The sequence below is a fragment of the Phoca vitulina genome, unplaced genomic scaffold, assembly GCF_004348235.1.
Source record: "Phoca vitulina isolate PV1807 unplaced genomic scaffold, GSC_HSeal_1.0 scaffold75, whole genome shotgun sequence".
NCBI classification, from domain to species: Eukaryota; Metazoa; Chordata; class Mammalia; order Carnivora; family Phocidae; genus Phoca; species Phoca vitulina.
In genome coordinates this window covers 2,529,542-2,551,302 of record NW_022589778.1, presented here as the reverse complement: position 1 = coordinate 2,551,302, position 21,761 = coordinate 2,529,542, and the positions used below count along the sequence as shown (strand labels likewise).

Sequence of the window (21,761 nt, the reverse complement as noted above, 5' to 3'; positions counted from 1 at the left end):
TTCCACCCATGTTCCCATTAACACAGTAACATTAACTGCCCTTGGCATACGTTTGAAAAATGTAATAGCACCTTGATCCTGCATTTCTAGTTGCAGGGATGGTAGAGAGGGTTGCCGTGGGATGTTACGTGTTCTTGCACGGGAATGCTAAGGCTTTACCTACAGAGTGTGAAGAGGTAGTAGGTTGGAATGAATAGTCAGGCAACTAGGATGTGGAAGATCTCACTTTGCCTAATGACCTAAAGGCAAAACCACACATGCCTTACAATTTCCTGGGACCAGAAAGACAGGAGACTCACTCTGCCTCTCCCAATTCCTGGACAATTCTGGGAATCTCACATCTTGGACATCTCTTTGTTCTGTTTGATGGGATCTGGGGCATTACATGTGGCCCTGAAGAGGCCCCCAAACACTGTATCTAAAATACAAGGAGGAATGTGTTCTAGGGAGAAAGGAAAGTGTCCTACTCCCCAGCTCTCGCCAGGGCCCCCTCATGGTGCCCAGGGATTCAGTATGATGGAAGCAGATGCATTAGAACTTAGTGGTTTATGACAATGGCTTTTCACATTAACACTCAAGAAAGAAGAACCTCAAACTACCCTAAGCTCAAAGAGTATAGAGGCCTAAAAACAGAGGTAGGTCTCAGCCCTTCTCTGACATGTAAAGGCATCAATATGATAGTCATGCCTGATCAACTTGAACTTAACCTGTCTGCAATTGAGGCATCCTTCCTCAACTCACAGTTATTTCTCTTTCAAATCCAGGTTTCTCTTGGGCCACTAACTGCTTTCAAAAGTATTTCAGGCAATTCCTAGATTTCTACTAAGGTTGAAAGGGCTATAAGGACATCAGTTAATGTTAACACTGGGTCCAGTACATGAGGCAGAAGAGGCCGGGATTGGCAGCAAGCCAGTTACATGCGCCTGACATGAATGGGCTTGTATATGAATAAACTGCCAACCCATGAGGCTTTTTGGCAGAACAAGAAAGAAAAGAAGCTTATGATCTGGTAAAATATTCTAAGAAGTATGCTAAGTTTGACCTCAAAGTGAAAAGGCCCACGCTTACAAAGTATTCTTTCTTAGGAAACTGAACCACAGTCTTCTTAAGCTCTCACATCTAACTATCACCTAAAACAAATATAGTAGATAAACATAGTAGTTGAGGCTACCTTGAAGAAACCACCAACCTTAGAAATGTTGGACATTTTACAGAAATTGACATGGTTTCATCAACAAATTGATGGCATTAAGAAACGTGTGTGTTTGTGTGTGCACTGTGTAGAATGAAACTTTAATGATGTTAACAACCAACTGCAATGTGTAGATTGTATTTGGATCCTAACTTGCACAAAGTAAATGTGAAAAGTCATTCTGGTGATAATCAGGGAAATTTAAACATAGACTATTAGAGGACACTGGGTAAAGTCCTTATCAGTTACAAGTCTATCCTAATGCAATGACAAGATACTTGGAAATTTTCTTTAACGTTCTCAAGAAAAAAGTGGGGGAGTCGCTGAGACAACATGAGCAAAATGTTGATTTTTGTTGAAGCGGAGTGACAGATAGATGCAGGTCCCTTCTAGTCTCCTGTGACTATGTCACAATTTCCACAATAAAAAAGGTTTAGAAGCCATTATATTACCATTAATCTTAAAAAGCACATAAATATCATTATTATAACATAATTTATCTCAGCGCAAGATGGAAATAACCTCAAAGTTCTGCAGTAGGAAAAAAACTTTTAAAACTATGATAAATCCATCTGACAAAAATTATGCAGCCATTAAGATGACAATACAGAGGAGAGCAACAAAGAAAGTGCTTATGGAATTATTTTTAGAATAAAGATTATATCCACATTATGATCTTAACTCTTTAAAATATGTGTGAAGATAAACTGAGCAGAAGAGTATATAAGGAAAAATAAAAAAGCAAGTTGATGTGTTATAAAGTGCAGTGGAATGTTTTTCTTTTCGGTGAGACAACACTGTTTCTCAAAGTAAAGAGCTGACATGAACAAAACAACAAAAATTGCCCTGGGCCTCCGCGTGCTGAAATGCAACACAGGACAGCAGGAACAGCACCAGCCTTGCAGTCGGACAATCTGGGGACTTATTTACACAACCTGAGAATTGGTCTCCTCAACTCTAAAATTAATATAAAATATCTACCCTGGATGCTGCAAGGATCAGCAGTATAAGGAAATATCTATCACAATCACCTGGCATGCACTAAACCTTCTGTAAGCAGAACTATTTACTACTGTTGTATTAAAGGGGGGAGGTTTTGAACTGTGGAAAGAGCCAAGATGTCCATCAACAGATGAATGGATAAAGAAGATGTGGTATATATATACAATGGAATATTATGCAGCCATCAAAAGGAATGAGATCTTGCCATTTGCAACGACGTGGATGGAACTGGAGTGTGTTATGCTGAGCAAAATAAGTCAATCAGAGAAAGACATGTATCATATGACCTCACTGATATGAGGAACTCTTAATCTCAGGAAACAAACTGAGGGTTGCTGGAGTGGTGGGGGGTGGGAGGGATGGGGTGGCTGGGTGACAGACATTGGGGAGGGTATGTGCTATGATGAGCGCTGTGAATTGTGCAAGACTGTTGAATCTCAGATCTGTACCTCTGAAACAAATAATGCAATATATGTTAAGAAAAAAAAAAAGAAGAAGAAGATAGCAGGAGGGGAAGAATGAAGGGGGGGGAATCGGAGGGGGAGACAAACCATGAGAGACTATGGACTCTGAGAAATAAACGGAGGGTTCTAGAGGGGAGGGGGGTGGGAGGATGGGTTAGCCTGGTGATGGGTATTAAAGAGGGCACGTATTACATGGAGCACTGGGTGTTATACACAAACAATGAATCATGGAACAATATATCAAAAACTAATGATGTAATGTATGGTGATTAACATAACATAATAAAAAAATTAAAAAATAAATAAAGGGGGGGAGGTTCTGGAAAGGAGAAAAAAAGGAGGTGTGCTGATGGTGAAGTGGCTGCAGATGTTCATGGTAATACGGCTTTTGCACAAAAAATGAAGACAGGGCATTTTGCCATGAGGCCCTAAAATCCTACCTGGGGCAGCTGCAGATAAGGGCTAGTTGGAGAGGTGCTAAGGCTCGTCTGGTGCAATGAGGCAGAGGTGGGCAGTGGGGAGGGGAATAAGGTCACCCTATAGAAGAATGGGAGAGCCATGTAATACTATGTTCAACCTATTCTGCAGCTCCAGGGCAAAACTTACAGGTCTAAAGGAAGGGGAAGATAGAGCTTGACTAGAGGACACTAAGAAAAAGAACCTAGAGGACCCCAAATCTGAATAAGGTACAAGAAATGTTTGGGTGCCTTTATATGGGGCTAGAGAGATGAGCCTTCCTGGCAGTGACGGACCATTCCTGACGGCCACTGTTATGATGGATGATAGGGTTTCAGAGCTTGAAGGACCTGAAAGTCATGTAAGACTATTTCGTCCTCTCTCTCTGCTCTACAAGATGAGAAAATTAAGCCCAGAAAGGGGAGGCTCCAGGGACTATGGCGAGGTTCTGTGGCAAAATTCTGCCTAGAACTCTGCCAGTGAACTTGTGCTTCATTATGCCATCCTCCAAGAAGGTTTGCCCCATAATCACCATATCAATTATTTTTACCCATACTTCTTTTTTTTAAAAAAGGTTTTATTTATTTGGCATACAGAGAGAGAGAGAGAGAGAGTACAAGCAGGGGGAGCGGCAGGCAGAGGGAGAAGCAGACTCCCCGCTGAGCAGGGAGCCCTACTCGATCCTAGGACCCCGGGATCATGACCTGAGCCAAAGGCAGACGCTTAGCCGACTGAGCCACCCATGTTCCCCTTTACCCATATTTCTTAAATATATGTTGCTCTCCCAGTCTTAGAGCAAACAATAAAATATAAGCTCTTATTCATTTCACGAATCTCTTTCACATCAAACGCTCCCTGCTAACTTCGGATTATTTTGTTGCATGTAACAAAAGAGAATGTACTGAACATTCAGTAAAATGTTCCGGCAGCGCCTATAAAAATGAATGGCGCAGACCCCCGTGGTCAAGGAGCCACCAACCCAGTGAAGAAGACAAGCATGCCTACAAATACGCTTCATCCTGCAAGTACACTCTGTAATGCTCAATGTGCTGGGTCACCAGACAGAGAGAGAGGGAAAAGAAAACCTCCCTGACAGGTGATGCTGGAGGAGACCCTGAGACAGAGGAGCTGGCAGGGACAAGAAGGCGGCCAGTTCCAGGATGTGCCCGGCGCAATAGCTCAGGGAAAAGTGGTGAGGGCTGAAATCACGAGAATCCCCAGAAAACATGGCAAGCAAATGGAAGAGTGGGAGTTGGGTCGGGCTTGCACAGAGAAAAATCCATCAGGCAACTCGGCAGCAGAGTCGAGACCAAAGTAAAAACCGACCTCTTTTAAGTTGTAAGGAAATATTTTTAAAAAGAGAGAGGGGGGTGGCGCCTGGGTGCTCAGTGATTAAGAGGCTGCCTTCAGCTCAGGTCATGATCCCAGGGTCCTGGGATCGAGCCCCACATCGGGCTCCCTGCTCAGCGGGAAGCCTGCTTCTCCCACTCCCACTCCCCCTGCTTGTGTTCCCTCTCTCGCTGTGTCTCTCTCTGTCAAATAAATAAATAAAATCTTTTAAAAAAGAGAGAGAGAGAGAGAGAAGAAATGTATGTCTTGTCTCTGAGCTCTAACTCTAATCAGGTGATTAAAAGTGAACCATTGCAAAAAAAAAAAAAAAGGGGGGGAATCATCGTCACATGAAGTATAAGGAAACTCCAGGAACAGAACTAATACTGGTCTTGGACAGATTCTGGCAGCTGTGACCAAACCTACATTTAAGGGTGTTAGTCCTGGGGCGAGCATACCCATTCCTGGCAAAACACTGCTTTTTCTTTCCTTTTATTTTTGGAATCATGCCTCTTTTCTTCTGGCTTTTACTCTCTCACTGTAGAAATCAGTTGTGGTATTTAGATAAGAAATTTCGGGACGCCTGGGTGGCTCAGTTGGTTAATCATCTGCCTTCGGCTCAGGTCATGATCCCAGGGTCCTGGGATCGAGCCCCGCGTGGGGCTCCCTGCTCAGCGGGGAGCCTGCTTCTCCCTCTGCTTGCTGCTCCCCCTGCTTGTGCGCGCAGTCTCTCTCTCTGACAAATAAAATCTTTAATTAAAAAAAAAAAAGAAAATTCAATGAAAAATACTCGTCTCCGTGATGTAGTCTCTCTGGACCTGTATAGCCTCTAACAAATGATCCTTCAAAACCGCCCCGTGAGGAGGTGCTGATTGACAGCCTTCGAGAAGCAGCCCCTCCTTCTCTACAGAACAACCTCTATGGGTGTCAAATGATAGGGACATATTATTACAAGAGGGAACTATCATTACATCTTCAAATTCAAAGTCGACTCTGAGGAAACTTTCATGAATGCTGCAAAATAGTCACACAGGAAGGTCAAGCAAAGGTCGCTGCAGAAAGGGGCCCCTCAGAAGCAAAAAGCGGGAAGCCAACATTGCTTGTGGTCCTCCTTTGTGCGAGGCACCACCGCAAGTCCTTTACGTGTTTTTTAATGGTTGCCTTTCCTTCTTTCACTCACATTTATTCTTCCAAGTATCTCACAGTAGTCTGTACACATTATATCATTTCTACTGAGGATGAACTTGGGGATGATTTGAGCAAGGAGACTGCCAGTGTCAGAATCAGAGACAAACCTATTTCTTCAAACTCCCAGAAAATACATTCTTTGTAAGAGTTCCTACTAGTTTTCAGATGACAGAGCACTGAAGGATACACACTGACAAGAACATTAGTATTTCTTAAAATACACTGTGGGCATAAAGAATGCTAAACACTCTGTGGGTTTCTGCCTTGTGTTGGCACATCCCTCTATGCAAAATTAGTACATTTTCTGAACCTGGGTGCTGATACGAGGGTGAACCCAGGAAGAAGAAAGCTGTAGGAGGACCTCACTCTCCCACTGGGCAGACTCTCTTCGAGGTGGCCCTGCACCCCTGACCACTGATATACATTCTTCTCTGCTGCATGCTTGCCTGTGCCTATTAGACTATTAAAATATTAATAGGGTCTTGGTATCTGTCATTATTAATTTTAGAGAGTAACAAGGACATGCCGAGCCCTAGTATTGATAGATTTGCAGAATATGTTAATCATAGTACTCATTACTCAGCTAAGTTACTCTTTTTTCAAATGGTTTTTCTCCACTAATCATTTCTGATATTTAACAATTTGTCATCTCCAACTATGCATGCTTGTTTCTTAGAGGTATTCATATATGTATTTTTATAATGTCTTTATAGCAACAATTTATTAAACAATTGTTGTGCCTCATCATGTAATGACAAAATCTTCTGACAAATACCTAGAGAATTCAGCTAAGAAATGAGTAGATTATTAAACCTGGCAGAAAATAATATGTTCCTGCTTTTGAAATGAGAAAGCTGAAGCAAAAAGTTAAATGACTTTTTAAGAACGAACATGCATGAAGATCTAATATTTTCTCATTCTCGAAGCTTGAGATTTAGATTTGGGGTGTGCACTTAACAAAGGCAGACTCAGGTACTTCCCTTAGAGCATAGGACTCAAATATAATTGCAAAGGTAACTAACAAGTATCTTTTTCTTGTCACCCAAAACCTTCAACACAAATTATGTTCAGAGGAAAAGAACAAATCATGCAGTCCTTAAGAAGTAATTGCAAATCCTGTCTTCAGGTAATGATTCTTTTTTCTTTTTTTTAAATATTTTATTTATTTATTTGAGAGAGAGAGATAGAGCACAAGCAGGGGAGAGGTAGAGGGAGGGGGAGAAGCAGGCTCCCCACTGAAGAGGGAGCCCAATGCGAGGCTCGATGTGGGGCTCGACGTGGGGCTTGATCCCAGGACCTGGAGATCATGACCTGAGCCAAGGCAGATGCTTAACCGACTGAGCCACCCAGGTGCCCCTCCAGGTAACGATTCTTCTCCCACTTTACGGTCAACGCCATCACACACACGTCTTTTTATTCTCCTCGATCTATTCCCACTATCATTTCTAAGAAATCAGCACGTTACCTGCCCCCAAAATGGGATGATGGTGGCAAAATGTATAAACCCCAGTCTTTTTTTTTTTTTTAAAGATTTTATTTATTTATTTGAGAGAGAGAGAGAATGAGAGACAGAGAGCATGAGAGGGGGGAGGGTTAGAGGGAGAAGCAGACTCCCTGCCAAGCAGGGAGCCCGATACGGGACTCGATCCCGGGACTCCAGGATCATGACCTGAGCCAAAGGCAGTCGCTTAACCAACTGAGCCACCCAGGCGCCCAATATAAACCCCAGTCTTAAGTTAGGGAAGCTTATGCATCGTACCCCATTACATACAGCACAATCCATACCTCAACGCTCGAGATGAATCAATGCACACACCCTCCTTCAGATAACTGTGTTACTACATAATTACTTACCATAGTATCTTCACCCTCCAGGAAGAGGACTGATGAAAGGGTGAGGAATGCAGATGGAACCAGAAAATAATTTGGCTGGTTGCATGATCACTGTTACTATTTATTAAACACCTCTCAATGAGGCTTCAGGCAGAAGCAGAAATGTTTTCAATTTAGAGGCTGACATAGCCCCAGTTGTGCTTTATCTAAGGCTATCTCTATCACAGATCAGATAGTGATACATCTCTTTTTAACATGACTAGCATGGCTTTTCATGGCTCAGACTCACAAGATGACAAGTTAAACAACAATAGGCTGCTTTGCTTGTTCCTCTTAGGCCACAACTAAAATGCAAAATGAAACAAAAAACAAAAACAAAAAAACAACCCCCCAACAAACAAACCAACCTCTGGGGGAGGTGTTTTCAATTTTCGGTAATGTGCAGTTCATGCTTCAATTGATAATTCAGATCTCTTCTAATGACCTTGAAGAAGCTTACAGTTTTTCTACTATAAAGTGGAAATCTCAGTCCACCTCCCAAAAGCATTCAATAATGAATAATTCTGTAAAAGAAAACATTACATAAAACGGGATGCTCTGAAAAGAGAGGGCTGTAATGAACCCATGATTCCCCACAAACTCCTTACTTTCACTCCGGTCATTAGAAATCTTCTGAAAATTAGTTCTCTCTTTGGTATTTAGAATATAACTGAAAACTTCTTGGTGAATGAAGCTCCCCTGTGGGCCAATTCATCATTCTGAAATCAGTGATTAGTCCCTGTTAACCATAAAGGTAGAAAGTACAGTAGAAAAGACAAGAGAATGTTGACACCATGAACATCCTAAAAGTTGTTACTTTTCTACTTAATCCCTGACCCAGCACTTTCTCCTGTGATCTCTCTCTCTTCAAGTCTAACCTGGGTGTGACAGGGTGTGGGCATGTGTGAAATAAAGGGATGAGAACAGACATTTGCTCCATCATGGACTGAACTACTGATACTCTTCATGTCAACCTTTTTGGCCAGACAGTGGCTCTCTTTGTCTCAGCCTTACTAACATTGCCACAGTAATACTATTGGGTGATGCTATGGACTGAATTGTGTCCCCCCCACCCGCCGGTTCATACGGTGAAGCCCTAACCCACAATGTGATGGTGTTTGGAGACGGGCCCTTTGGGAGGTGTACACGTTTAAATGAGGTCATGGGGGGGGGGGGCTCATGGGAATCATGTCTTATCAAAAGACACACCCGAAAGCTTGCTTTCTCTCTCTCCAAAGAAGAGGTCATATGAGCACACACTGAGATGGCCAGCATCCGCAAAGCTGGCAAACCAGGTAGAGAAGTCTCACCAGAACCCGACCACACTGGCCCCCTGGTCTTGGACTTCCAGCCTCCAGAATGGTGAGAAAATAAGTTTCTGTTCTTTAAGTCACCCAGTCTTCGGTATTTTGTTACCACAGTCTGAGCTGACTAAACCAGCTGGGGAGACAGAGAGATTTTGGTAAGAGTCATTTCCATAAAAATAGAGTTGCTCTAAAAGCAATGGACAGTTATTTCCTCTCCTTCATGCTCACACTTCCAACATTTTCATTTAAACACACACCTTTTGACCAGTACCCGGGGCTGCCACTCTAGAAAAGCAAACAAAAGCCTCAGAATTGGGGAACAAGAGAGTGAATACAGCTCTTCTCAGAAGACGAGCGATCAGTTTCATTTTCTACAAATGATAACCTACTCCAATTGCAGCAGGTAAGAGCAAAGGCACTAGTGATCCCTGTGAAGGAGCTGGAGCCCTGACACAGAAGAGGTGAACGTCAGGGCAGAGTGTGGGCCAGGCTGTGTTTGCCAAACAGCCCCCTGCACCTGCGCCCTCCCCGTGCCTTGTACCTTGCACCCCGCATTTCCTCAGTGGTATCTGGTAAGCTCAAGGGAGTTCATTGACGAGATCGCTGGCCTCCCACAGGGAATAACTTAAAAGGAGAGGAAAACTGCTAAATCCCACTCCACAAGCCAGGTTTGTTCAGTTCTGACTTGCAAATCTGAAGCTTTCTATTTGACTCCATATGGTTGTGTTACATGAGGGCTCACACAAGCTGAGATACACAGCTAGGTTTGCCATCTGCATGGCCCAAAGTGAGGAAGTTCTCAGAGACAAATCAGTCTCTAATAAACTGCTTTCCCCTGCCTTAAAAAAAAAAGTTAGAATAAAATATCAACGCCATGCAGGCAAGTACAGAGATGGAAATGAAAGCTCTCTGCCTATCACTGCAGGGTTTATTTTTATTTTTAATAAAATTGGTTTGGATCAACTTGAGATAACTGCCAGGGGGATGCAAGGCTTTACTTTTGGATACGTCATTTGTTTTTGTTTCTGATCTGGGCTCAAAAGGAAGATTGCCAGTGTTTTTCCAGTGGCACAAAGCAGTTCCAGAAGAGTTAAAATAAGAAATCCAACCTGCTTAATCTGCCAGAAAACACATGAGAGGAGCAATCAGTTCTGGGAAAAGTTGCTCAGAATGAGGTATGCCTGGCTGCTTTAGACCATGCTGTTTGTCAGTCTTTCAAAATTCAAGTCATTACCAGATGCTGATCTACTATAATATTGTGATATTTTATCTGATTACACTTACCTGATTGTGCCTTATCTGCTATTTGCCTTCCCATTCTTCCATGTATATTAAATGCAGGTGCTTTTATTATTCTGAGAGCTGGAAAGTGTTGACTGCTCTGAATATAAATGGGGATATTATATCATTAACTTGCTCCGAAAGCAGGGCCATTCACTGTGTAAATCACATGCAAGGTACCTAGTGGAGACACAATAAAACCATAATGTCTTGAGAAAGAAAGCAATGAGGAATGGATAAGGAGATAAAAATTTAAGGCATTGTTAAAGAAAAGTAATCTTCAAAATCCTATTTGGTTCTTTCAAACTAGCATTTGTTGATAATATAACCTTTATATTAGAAACTTTTCTAAGTTCATAAAAAAAAAAAACTTTGGGGGGAGGCAATGATAATATGTAATGTTATCGCTCATAGGATTGCATAAAAACACCATCACTACCGTTCTATGGCTTATCTAAGTTAGGAGAACCAGTCTAATCTTTTAGAAAAGTACACTATGCTTTGGCAAATATATTCTTACCCTCCTCAGATGTACAGCTTAAACAAGGTGAACAAATGGCCAAATGCTTTACGTTATTTCCAGACATTAAAAGGTGAATAGTGTAGAATCTGGCTGCAAATTTCAAAGGAAGTAAGATGCAGTGAATTAAGGCAGAATCGTGACAATGCGCGCCTGCCGTTGCAACAGTCTGGGGTTATATGCTCTGCTTAGTTTCCAGTATGTTGGCCTCCCTGAAAGTGAATCCACAGTTATTTAAGTGGAAAGTGTCAGAAAATCCATTTCTGGAGCAAATGTTACGTGAGAGTTGAAATGAGCCACTGCCCGTGTTGCATGGAATATCAGACGGCCCGTGCACTGAGGAGTGTGTCAGATTCCCCTTGCGAGGGAACAGCTGGGAGCCAGGCCCTGCAAAGGAACACAAGGGATTCTCTGCCTGAGGCAGTACGGCCAGAGTCATCTTCTGACTCTCAGATCTGAACGTGTGGGGCAGAAGAAAACAAGTATGGAGACAAATGGGAACCCGCAGAGTAAGGTTCTCTCTCCCGTGTAATCGAAGAGGACAGGGTTTCCGCTCTCCCCTTCTTCTCAGATTCCACACAGGGGGTGTAGGACTACTCCTCTCTCCCCACCATTCACCATTACGTACAAATGCATACAGCCGTCAATTTTCTTTTAACTCAACAAATATATGTTGAGAACACCTCTTTAATTCAGGGCTGATCTAGAATCAAAGAATCCATTCTTCTTCTTAAATTATGTGTTTGAAAACAAAACATGAAGGGGCGTCTGCCCGGCTGGCTCAGTCAGTAGACCACGGGACTCTTGATCTTGGGGTTGTGGGTTCAAGCCCCATGCTGGGTGTAGAGATTACTTAAAAATAAAATCTTATTAAAAAAAACATGAATGTGGAAGATGCTCTGATCTTTTCAATTATTCCACATTTGCACATATTTTTTCAGGAAAGCCATTGTGATAGGTTTCTCCTAACATGATTCAGCTTCATTTATTTGTTTATGTGTAAAAGTAACATTAACTGGGCATTATTTTTTTTTTAGAAGATCTAGTCTTGAAAACTTGTGAAAAGGCAAAATAAATATCCCACATATAAAAGGTAAAACTCTAAGGCTTTCTAAAGAGAATGTATAAAAGAATGTGTTTATGACTTAAAGATAGCCAAGATTTCTTAGGTCATAGAAAGCAATAACCTTAAAAATAGACTTCATCAAAAAATTAAAAACTCTTCTCATCAAAAGACACCATTAGGAAAATAAACAGGCAAGCTATAGACTTGAAGGAAGCATCAGCGAACCCTGTATCTGACAAAGGACTGTTATCCAGGATCTACAAAGAACTGTGACAATTTAACAACAGAAAGACAAACACACCAATTAAAAATGGGCAAAAGATTTAAAGAGTCAAAAAGTATATACACGAGAATGGCCAACAAGCACAAGAAAAAATATCCAATGTCATTTGTCATCAAGGAAATGCAAATTAAAACCACAAGGAGATGCCACTATACTGACGCCCCCCCCCCCCCCAACCCTCCAGAATGACTATATAGAGACTGACTCCACCAATCAAGGACAAGGTGACAGACCTGGTACAACGTGGTTGATGGCAGGGTAAAATGACACAACCATACTGGGCCAAGGTCTGGAGGTTTCTTCTACCCAATGGCCAGCAGTCCCAGACACAAGTATTTATGCAATATAAAAGAAAATACATCCACAAGACTTGTGATATTCATAGCTGCTTTATTCATATAGCCCAAACTAGGAACAGGCCCAGTGTCCAGCAACTGGGGAAGAGATAAATAAACAGTGGTGAGCAATGAAACTAACAACACAAAAGAACGAGAGTTCACGTAGTTCACTGATCTAAAACTTAGTTGGGCATCAGAGTTGCCTGAGAGTTTCCTAAAAAATACAGGTTTCTTTTTTTTTTTTTAATAATTTATTTATTTCAGAGAGAGAGCACAAGCAGGGGGAGCAGCAGAGGGAGAGGGAGAAGCAGACTCCCCGCTGAGCAGGGAGCCTGATGTGGGGCTCAATCCCAGGACCCTGGGATCACGACCTGAGCTGAAGGCAGAGGCTTACCCGACTGAGCCACCCAGGCGCCCAAAATACAGGTTTCTTAGCTACACTTCAGAGATTCTGATTCAGAAGTTCAGTAGTTGTCAAAAAGGTCCTCATGTGATTTCAGAGCAAACCCAGGTTTGACAATCCATGATCCTGTTCATTTCTTTCAACTACTTCAAACAGATATTCCAAAAAGACAACAAGGGAAATATCTTTTATTCTGCTTCTTCTATATACCATGTACTGTTCATGCTATCCCATTTAGATTGCTCTACTCTCAGAGTTCTCCAAGTGAACGTCCCAAACCGAATACTGCTTTTTCCTCTTACAAAAAAATAATAGTCTTTAGTACTTGACTGTTAAAATACTTAGTAGGCACACTGTCACCTGCCTAGCTGCCTAAAGAATTTTTGGTCAAGGTCAACAGTTGAGATTGCCATCCTGGACTGCTGAAGTGGCTGTTTGGGCTTTAGTTCTCTCATGCTGCCTTTAGGTTTGGAGGGGATGCTCCTTACAGACAATATAGCTTCACACACACACACACACACATACACACACACACACACATACACACACACACACACACACACACACGTTTTTATTAATATTTCCATGTTCCCTATTATTGCACATTATAGTCAGAGTCTTTTGTTAGCAGACGTTGGGATTAGGAATCAGGTGTTCAACATGAACAATCCCTGTCCTTCGTTATGTGATTTGACAATGGGGATGTGGAACATCCTGAATGTTCTAGACCTCAGTGCTCCCCTCTTTGTGGTGGAGTCCTGAGACATCCTGTTGTATATCCTTTTCAGGAGAGGCCCACATCTCTTGGCCATACACACTCTATTTGCAGCCTAAAAGATCAAATCTTCCCATACCTGATTCCTTTCTAGTGCCCAATTTTCCTTTTATTCTAGATACCTCCTTCTATGGAGGCATTGCTGTGCACATAATTACTTACTATGACACATTAAAAAAACATTAAGTCTTAATATGCTAATCACAGCCTATCTGATTTTTTTCTTTTTTTTTTTTTTTTTAAAGATTCTATTTATTTATTTGAGAGAGAGAGAATGAGAGAGAGCGAGTACATGAGAAGGGGGAGGGTCAGAGGGAGAAGCAGACTCCCTGCTGAGCAGGGAGCCCGATGCGGGACTCAATCCAGGGACTCCAGGATCATGACCTGAGCCGAAGGCAGTCGCTTAACCAACTGAGCCACCCAGGCGCCCAGCCTATCTGATTTTTTCATTAGCAAATAGGAGAAATACTTAAGTAACAAAAATGGATGTGTCTTCAACCTTCCTGAGCTTCAGATTCCCCAACTGGAGAAAACAAGGAAGTAGATTCCATAAGCTCTACAACTCTTCCAGTTACAACGTTTTCATATTAGACCAAAACAGGACTGGTTGGTTTTGAGAGGGTTCTAACTCACTTGGTCTTTAGCAGAAAGAGTGATACCAAGTGAAAATCAAGAAGCACTTTGAATAAACATTATCCTAAGTTGGGCAGAGGGTTAGGCCAGAGGGGTTGCATAAAACCCAGAATGTGCCTATACATAATACACACTCAAAACTCTTTTTATTAATCATAATTAATGTTTATTGAACATTTATAATGTGCCAAGCACTGCTCTAAGAACTTTACATGTATTAGCTTGTTTAAACTAACAACTCATCGAGGTAAATACTATTATCAACCCCATTTTACAGCTGAGGGAACTGAAGCACAGAGGAATTTGAGGCCAAATGTTACAAACGTGGCACAGCCAGGATTAGAACCCAAGCAGTCAGAGCAGAATTAGTATTTGGTTATTAGTATTTGATTTCTCAATTCTCAGGATCAGTGTTTTGAGAAAACCACCTGGTATCTGAGGGTCTTTCTGGAATGTATTTTAATGACCTAACAAGATGTGGCAAACTCATGACTCACTACTCCTTCTTGCACCTTTGGCAGAATCCAGGTTTGGGTCTCACAATCCATTTTAACATAGTGCTCAGAGCAGGCCTTACCATTATTTGGAGTTGACATGTGAGAAACATGCTATCCCTCATAAAAATTGACAAGTGACCAAAAAGAGACCTACATACAGCCATCAATTCCCTGCCCTCACTTTATTTCCCAATTAAGCAAGAATACCCACTTGGAACTCTCTCATGGACAGTGTATGGTAAGTGACCTCTATGCTATTGGACGAGAACAGCTAGAAAACACTGCCTCTATCAATGATTAAAGATGCTCTTACCCCTCCTTGCAGCTACTCAAGCAAGGAGATGCTGTTCCCTTGATATTCAGAGAGAGGCACTAAGGGCATTCAGGTACAAATGAGCAAAATCATCAATGGCCCATGGGTGCCACGCTTTCCAGGGTGTTTTTCCAATGATCACACAAGACCTCCTATCACTATCAAGGTATTTAGTTTGTTTATTTTCTATCATTGGCTCATAGCTGTATTATACATTGGAATTCATCCATGGTCTCAGAGCCAGGAAAACATTCGTATAGTGTGTGAAGGAGTCTCCGGCTCCAGAATGAACTCTGTCACTCCTACTTCCAGGAAGCTGAAAAGAGTTCCTACTCTAAAATTATATCCTCTTGGGATGTCTAAAATTCCAGTTATCAGCCATTCATAATAGAAAATCAGAACCCAAAGGCAAGAGGTTGGCTTTGCATTGCAGATGAAACTCGCTCTGCTGTTTTCCTGTGTGACTGTGGGCAATGGGGATAAGGATCACTTCTCATAAGGTTGCTTTCGTGAGGGATGACAATGTATATAAAGCTCTTGCACAGTGCTTCACACACAGTAGGTAACCTTTACTGCTAGCATTGCCATTTCCCTTGGTCGTCTCCTAAAATGTCACTGCTTATATGAGCAACACACAAAGTCCCTACTACCTTTGTGTACGTGAGAGTTCTTCCCTCTTTGGGGCCAGTAGAGATAGCACAAGTCCCTTCAGCAGAAAGGGCACTTTGAAAGAGGCAGTGGGTTGCCTGGAAGGCACCTGGCTTATTTCTAAGGCCATCCATCCCCAAATTAGTTAACACTCCCCAAACAACAGTTTTGTCCCTGCGAAGTGACCTACTGGAATAAAAACCCTTTTAAAAATACCTCAGTCTGGGCGCCTGGGTGGCTCAGTCGGTTAAGCGACTGCCTTCGGCTCAGGTCATGATCCTGGAGTCCCGGGATCGAGTCCCGCATTGGGCTCCCTGGTCAGCGGGGAGTCTGCTTCTCCCTCTGACCCTCCTCCCTCTCATGCTCTCTATCTCTCATTCTCTCTCTCGCAAATAAATAAATAAAATCTTAAAAAAAAAAAAAACCTCAGTTTGTTCTATAAGAAGCAGTACAATGAAGCAAACACTGTAGAAAGACTATTTAAAATGTGACATAATTTTTTAAATGGTTTTTGGACTTCTAAGCACCCTGCCTGCCCACACCTACCAAAACACCTAAGATGATAGCTGACGGCACCTCAGGGGACATTTCCAGACATTTCCTTCCACTTCTTTCCTTGTCTACAGATGGATAAAGGACAGCTTGGGTTCCTATCTCACTCGAACGTTCAAATCATAGTCACTTGCTTTTCAATCACAGTTCATTTATAGAGTAGGGAATGTTGGCAGGTTCAAAACAGGGAAGCAGGGGTTACTAAGCAACATACCTATCAGAGAGCTACAAGTTTACAGTCCCTGGGCACAGATACTAGAGAAACGTAGCAAGGGCTGGAAGTGTTTTTGGCTACCAAGGTTGTGCTTCTATAAAAGTTAATTGACATTTGAGGGGCACATGGGTGGCTTAGTTGATTAAGCGTCTGCCTTCAACTTAGGTCATGATCTCAGGGTCCTGGGATGGAGCGCTGTAGGGGCCGGGCTCTCTGCTCAGCAGGGAGTCTGCTTCTCTCTCCTTCTCACCCTCCCCCGTCCACCCCACTCATGCTCACATGCTCTCTCTCTCTTTCTCTCAAATAAATAGTCTTTTAAAAAAAAGTTAATTGACATTTGACAAAATGGCAAAAATAGCACATAACTCAGTCTTACAAATATGCCAAAAATAAAACAACTAGGCAGCACAAATATTTTATTGGCAGGTTTTTGCTGATCATTGATGAAACCTCTACTTTCCATCCCATGACATCAGGGTCAAATCAACTCACTGACCAGTCATGGCAGATGTCCATAATACCAAGTTAAGGAGTAGAGTTCCTAAAAGCAGCATATGGGGGTCTCCCACTGAAATAAAAATGTACCTCCATACACCAGTACACAGTTGCTGACTTGTTAGTCTTTGTTGGTTTCTACAAAAATTACTTGATCTCTAAGGACTCGGTGAAATTCAAGGGTCTGGATCAGAAAGTGCATAGAACATTCTTAAAAGTCAAAAGAAGTTGAGTAGCTATTTGCTTATAGACCAACTCATCCATCTAGAGATTGATCTCTGCCAAATTCTTTGTGATTCTGTTACTCTGTTATTTATGAGGAGCTGTGGCATCGCGTTTCAGAAATTACCAACCAGTCAGCACTGATGGGTATGTATTTTTCTTGCTCACTCAGTGGCAAGACACATATATAATAAATTCTTAGGAACTTTATCTCTTTCAGTTAGAGTCCAAGTAATTGCTGACTCAATGATTTGCCGCAAAACCTATTCCTGGAGAAAAGGGAGGACCACCCTCTACAGAAAACAGGTATTCTAATACTTCAGCATTTCCAGCAAGAACAAAGAGGTATCAATGAGAAAGAAAACAGGAAACTATGTTCCACAACGGAGAAATTTCTAAATATTTTATACCATTCTACATTTGTTCCCAACAAAAGATAGCAACAGATTAATTGCCCACATGCCATTTGATAAAAAAAAATTTTTTTAAACAAATTTATTTTACTTTTATGGCTTCATATAGGAGTTATTAACCATCTGCCTTTGTATTATTTAAACAACACACAAACATTATTTTACAACCAGAAAGCAATGATTCATAGAATTGTACATTTATTCCCCAATAATTCTTCTTTGCCACTTTAATAAGGGCCTAAAGTTACCATTTCAACTCTTTTTAAAATTCATTACCTACAATATTAAGAAAAACAGATGAAAATACAGTATTTCACTGTAAATGAAGAAGGTCTTAAAGAGATTTTTTTCAAATTTACTAGCAGCATCCATTAACGCCTTTTGAGGAAACAGTTACGAGGGGAAGATGACAATGGAAATCACAGCTGACACTGTTGAGCGAAACGAGGGTGACACGAATGACTAGCAGTTGCCAGTTCCACTAACCAAGCTCTCGCACAAGCAGTACCCTCTCGCAGAACAGAACGTGGATAAACAAATTAACATTTCCCTTCTCTACTTCTTCAAAACAGAGATGAGGATGCCTCCAGAATCAGACACTACATCATATAAGAGAAATAGTTCTTTCCTCTGTAGGCAGGGAAGAGAGGAAAAGAGGAGTCAGCGGAGGTGGAGAGACAGGCTTAGGATCTCCTGAACAGAGTATGTTTTGACCCAAATTTATTAAGATTAAAGAAATACCGTAAACAACAGAAGTCAGAATAAACCAGCCGAAGAAAAGTCTGCACTGAGAACAAACTCTGATGTACACTGTAAACCAGAGATGAGAAAGCAACAGAGGGAGAGAACTCTGGGGGACTGCTGAGCGCCCCTGGAGTCTTCAGCTGAGGAGTAAACAAGGCAGGTGTGTGAGCCAACTACCAGGGCCGGGAAAGAATCACTGTAAGGACAGGAAGTGACAGTGCCTAGCACCCACATGAGGCTAGGAGTAGTGCCTATTCACAACAACTAGAATGGAAAACCTCACGATTTTCAGGTCATTAAGCACACCAACGGTGTTTTATCAGCTGTGGGGACTGATCAGCCCTAGAACAAGCTTGTTCCATTGGGATCCAACAAATCTTAAAAGCCAAAACGGAAAGAGTCAAACTGGTTGCAAGTAACTTAACTGTGTCTAAATAAAAAAAGGGCTCAAGACTATTTATACGAATAAAAAAATCCAGCCCCAACAAAGTAGAATTCACAATGTGTCTGGCATTCAATCGAAAATTGCCAGGCCTATAAAGAAGCTGGAAAATACAAACCCATCATTAGGGAAAAAAAAAAAGCTCATCAAGTGAGACTTACCCAGAACTGACACAGAATGAGTAGATGAGGACTTTAAAAAGTTACTATAACCATTTTCTATATGTTCAAAATGTTAAGCAAAGACATGGAAGACATAAAAAAGATGCAAATCAAACTTCTTAAATTGAAAATCACGATGTATAATATGAGAAATGTATTAGATGGGATTAACAGCAGGTTAGATATTGGAGAAAAAAAAAACAGTGAACTTGAAAAAGGGAATTAAAAAAAGGTGAATAGAAGCTTGATGAACTAGGGTAAAAACCTGAAGTATGCCATTGTGTGTAACAGGAATCCTCAAAGGAAGAAAAGAGCAATAAAAAAATATTTGAACAAATGATGGCTTATAATTTTCTAAATTTGACAAAAATTATAAACTCACGAATCTAATACCATGAACCCCATACACACACACACATAAAAAAAAATGAAGAAAAACTACATTAAGTCACATAGTAGTTCAAAACTAGTAACGAAGAAAACCCTAAAAGCAGAGAAAGAATGTACAGAGGAACAATGATGACAGGAGATATCTCAGTGGAAAATGAGCAAATAAGAACACAGTGAAGCAACATCTTCAGAATAGTAAAAGAAAAAAGGCAAACAATACCACGTGTTGGCAAGGAAACTGGAATCCTTATACATTGCTGGTAGGAATGCCAAATGGTGCAGTCATTTGGGAAAAAGTTTGCAAGTTCTTCAAAAACTTAAACATAAAGTTCCCATATGACCTAGTAATCCCACTCCTAGGCATATATCCAAGAGAAATGAAAACATATGTCCACATAAAAACTTGTGCATAAATGTTCATAGCAGCATTATTCATAATAGCCCAAAACAGAAACAACCCAATAGTCAACCACCTGAAGAACAGATGGACAAAACGTGATGTATCCATACAAAAGAAAATGATTTGGCTGTAAAAAGAAATCAAGCACTGACCTATGCTATAACATGGATGAACCCTGAAAACAAAGAAGCCAGATACAAAAAGTTACATATTGTACGATTCCATTTATATGAAATGTCTAGAATAGGCGAATCCCTAGACAGAAAGTATATTAATGGCTATCAGAGGCCGAGGAAAGATGGGCATGGGGAGTACTGCTAATGGGTTTTACGTTTCTTTTTGAAGTGATAAAAATGTTCTGGAATTAAGATAGTGTTAATGGATGTATAATTCTAAAAACCTCCAAACTGTACACTTTAAAAGAGCGAGCTTTGGGGTGCCTGGGTAGTTGAGCATCCAACTCTTGATTTCAGCTCAGGTCATAAGCTCAGGGTTGTGGGATTGAGCCCTGCATTGGGCTCTGCACTGAGCCCGGAGCCTGCTTGAGGTCCTCTCTCCCTCACTCTCTGCCCCTCTGGCCCCCCACTCAAGTGCTCTATATCAACAAAGTTGACAAAAGAAGTGACAGAAATATTGTGGAAGATACCTCAAAGGTGCGAGAGTGTTGCAAATGATATGCTATGTACAAATATTATGCTTAAAAAATAAACTGTAAACAAATTTTTAAAAATGTAAATGGCCAAAATAAAAAGTAGAGACTACAATACTGGAAGAAGACCCAACCATATGCTGCCTCCAAGGTTGGAAAAGATACACTATACTAACACTAATCCAAAGAAAGCAGAAGTGGTTATACTACTACCAGAACAAATAGATTTCAGAGCAAAGAGCACTACACCAGGGACAATAATGTTATTTCATAATGATAAAGAGATGAATTTTTAAAGAGGATATAATAATCCTAAACATTTATCTACCTAAAGACTATACTTTCAGGGATCATTTCTATAGTTTGTTACTAAACATTTATCTACCTAATAACAGCTTCAAAATATTTAAAGCAAAAATTATAGAATTACAGGGAGAAATAGACTAATCCACAGTACTGCTGGAGATTTTACTATCTCTGTGGTAGACAGGATTCTAAGTGCATCCCCCAGATTCTCACCCGTGCTACACATGCCCTGTATAATCCCTGGCAGAGACTGGTAAGTAAAATGGAATTTCACTCCCATGATTAAGTTATGTTATACAGCAAAAGTGATGAGATTTTAGAGATATAATTAAGATCATTTATCATTAACTTTGAGTTTATTAGAGCAGACATTATCCTGGGTGGGTCTGACCTAATCAGAGTCTAGAGACTAGAGATGGAAGTCAGAGACCTCGACCCTATTGGACTTAAAAAAACAGGCTACCACGAGCTCTACAGCTGCAAGGAAGTGAATTTTGCCAACAACCACATGAGTTTGGAACAGGTCCCCAAGCCTCAGACGACGCCACACCTGCAGCCGACACTTTGATGGCTGTCTCCTGAGACCCTGAGCAAAGAATCCAGCTAAGCTGTCCCCAGATTCCCCACTCACGAAAACTGTGAGCTAATAAATGCATGCTGCCTTAAGCCCAATTGGTGGTAATTTGTTATGTAGCACTACAAAACTAATGTGACCTCTCTCAATAAATAAAGAAGATACAGATGAAAAATCAGTAAGAATATAGAAGGTTTAGCATTGGGTTAACTAATCAGAATTTAAATAAAAACTTGGGGAAAAAAGATTATAGAAGGTTTGAACAACACGATTAACCAACTTGACCTAACTGACATTTATATAACACCCCACCATACAATAAGCAGAATATGCATTTTAAATGTGCAAGGAATACTTACCAACATAGACCATATATTAGGCCATAATACAAATCTCAATAAGTATCAAAGGATTCAAGTCACACAAAAATATGTCCTATGAACACAAAAGAATTAAATTAAAAATCAATAATAGAAAGATCTTTAGAAAATCCTCTAATATTAGCAAACTAAGTAACACATTTCTAAATAACTCATGAGCCAAAGAAAAAATTAAGAGGTAAACAAACCTATCAGAATATTGTAAAACACCACAAAGACTGAGCAATTACAGCTTCACAAAGTTTTAGGTAA

At 41.0% G+C, this 21,761-nt stretch overlaps 1 long non-coding RNA gene and 1 pseudogene across 2 annotated transcripts in view; one reads left to right on the top strand and one right to left on the bottom strand.

Annotated features, from left to right (window-relative positions):
- Positions 1-21,557, bottom strand: part of LOC116625231 — a 28,301-nt gene extending 6,744 nt beyond the window's left edge. For both annotated transcript variants that reach the window (XR_004298033.1, XR_004298034.1), the window contains exons 1-5: positions 21,489-21,557; positions 10,095-10,271; positions 8,713-8,943; positions 8,112-8,242; positions 7,872-8,027 (exon numbers count right to left, since the gene is read on the bottom strand). This is a non-coding gene — a long non-coding RNA (uncharacterized LOC116625231). The remainder of the gene's footprint in view (positions 1-7,871; positions 8,028-8,111; positions 8,243-8,712; positions 8,944-10,094; positions 10,272-21,488) is intronic.
- Positions 20,581-20,654, top strand: LOC116625264 (annotated as a pseudogene).
- Positions 21,558-21,761: the final 204 nt, after the last annotated feature.